This window comes from Lepidothrix coronata, unplaced genomic scaffold, assembly GCF_001604755.1.
Source record: "Lepidothrix coronata isolate B3197 unplaced genomic scaffold, Lepidothrix_coronata-1.0 Scaffold349, whole genome shotgun sequence".
Classification (NCBI taxonomy): domain Eukaryota; kingdom Metazoa; phylum Chordata; class Aves; order Passeriformes; family Pipridae; genus Lepidothrix; species Lepidothrix coronata.
The window spans coordinates 282,075-283,783 of NW_016690529.1; the positions used below are offsets into that span (position 1 = coordinate 282,075).

The window sequence follows — 1,709 nt, forward strand, 5'->3', positions numbered from 1 at the left end:
CCCCCCCCCCCCCCCCCCCCCCCCCACACGCCGGGCCCTCCCCCGCCCCCGCCGGGCCCGGCCCCGCCGCCCCCGCGGCCTCACCTGGCGCGGGTGGGTTGGCGGTGCGTTCGCGGGGTGTCCCTGCGGTTCCCGGCGCGTTCCCGGCGCGTTCCCGGCGGTTCCCGGGGGGTCCCGGGTGGTCCCGGAGCAGTCGCGGCGCCTCCGAGCGCCACCGGCACCACCACAAACAATGGCGCTGATTGGCCGCCGCCGCCGCCGCGCCTGCCCCGCCCCCCGACCCCGGCCGCGACACCCATTGGAGTGGCGTCCTGAGCGACACATCCCCTTCCCAATCAAGGTACGGCGCTTCCTCTCTTAGCCCGCCTCGCACCTCGTATTGGGTAGCTCGGCGATGATTGGCGCACCGCTCCACCAATGGCAGTGCGCCATGGTTCCCCGCGGGGCGCCTTTAATGGGTGCCCGAGCCCGAACATCCGGGTACCGCGGGCGGCGCGCGCGGTGGTGGCGCGCGAACCCCCACCCCACACACACCCATTTTGGCCCCTCGCGGCCGCCGTACCCGCTCCGGGGCCCGATGCCGGCTTCGGTTCGGCCCCACGTGGCCCCGGGGGTGTGGTCCCGGTGGGGGGGAGGGCTCCCGATACCGGGGGGGGCACCGGGCAGTGTTCCCCGTGCGGGGCGGGGGCGGCAGCGCGTGGGGCGCGGCGGCCGCGAGGCCTCATGGCAGTGCCCGCATCCAAGATGGCGGCGCCCAGGCTGCGCCAGGAGCCAGGATGGCGGACGCGGCTTCACACCCGCCCCCTCCCTCAAAAGACACCCCCCCCCCAAAAAAAAAAAACTCGTCCCGGAGGCAGCGGGGAAAATACCGCAGCAGCTTTTATTTACAGGCCCCGGGGGCGGGGGGCTCCTATTGCACAGTGCGGGGGGGGCGGCCCCAAACCCCCCCAAATGGCCACCAAACCCCCCCAGCGGGGTCCAGAGGGGATCGGGGGATTGAGGAAGGAGGGGGGACACGCCCAGAGCCCCCCTAACTATCCAGTCACACATTTGGGGAGGGGGGAACACGACCCCCAAACCCCCCGGAGGTGAAGAGGGGGGCCGGGACAGAAATGGGAGAGGGTGGGACACAGACCCCCAGGGCCCCCTCGGGCTGTCCGACACCCCTCCCTCTCAAACCCCGGGGGCGCTGGGGGGGTGAATAAATAAATTAAAATATATTAACACTGATATATAAAACCCGTGTAAGATGGGGGGGGCCTTTCTTCCTCTCCCCCCCCGCTGCTTTGGGGGTCCCCAGGGGGGTCCCTGTTCTGTTCCCCAAGGGGGCCGTTTCTTAACACTCGGGGGGGGGGGTCCCTTCAACCCCCTTGGATCACTCGGGGCGGCCTGGGGGGGGTCTGTTCCCTCTAGGGGGGTCAATTTGAGGGTCCCGGGGGTCTCTCCCTCTCCTCGGGTGGGTTCTGTTGGGGGGTCCCAGGGGTCCCTTCTCCCCCCTCCGCCCCCCCAAATCCCAGGGGTCCCTGTTCCCCCCTCAGCACTCAGGGGGTCCTTTGGGGGTCCCGGGGATGTAACACCCCTCCCCAGCACTCAGGGAGGACTCTGTTCCCCCTGGAGTGGTCTGTCAGGGGGCCCGGGGGTGTGACCCCCCCCTCAGCACTCAGGGGGGACCCGTCAGGGGTCCTGGGAGTTTCTCCCCACCCCCAGCA

At 70.7% G+C, this 1,709-nt stretch overlaps 1 protein-coding gene across 2 annotated transcripts in view; it reads right to left on the reverse strand.

The window, feature by feature from the left end:
- The window catches only part of GATAD2B (GATA zinc finger domain containing 2B), a 22,194-nt gene extending 21,968 nt beyond the window's left edge, over window positions 1–226 (reverse strand). Inside the window, exon 1 of one of the 2 annotated variants that reach the window (XM_017838628.1) lies at window positions 85–226. The gene's annotated coding sequence lies outside the window, so the exon portion shown is untranslated. The remainder of the gene's footprint in view (window positions 1–84) is intronic. The other variant, XM_017838626.1, reaches the window with a different exon arrangement.
- Window positions 227–1,709: the final 1,483 nt, after the last annotated feature.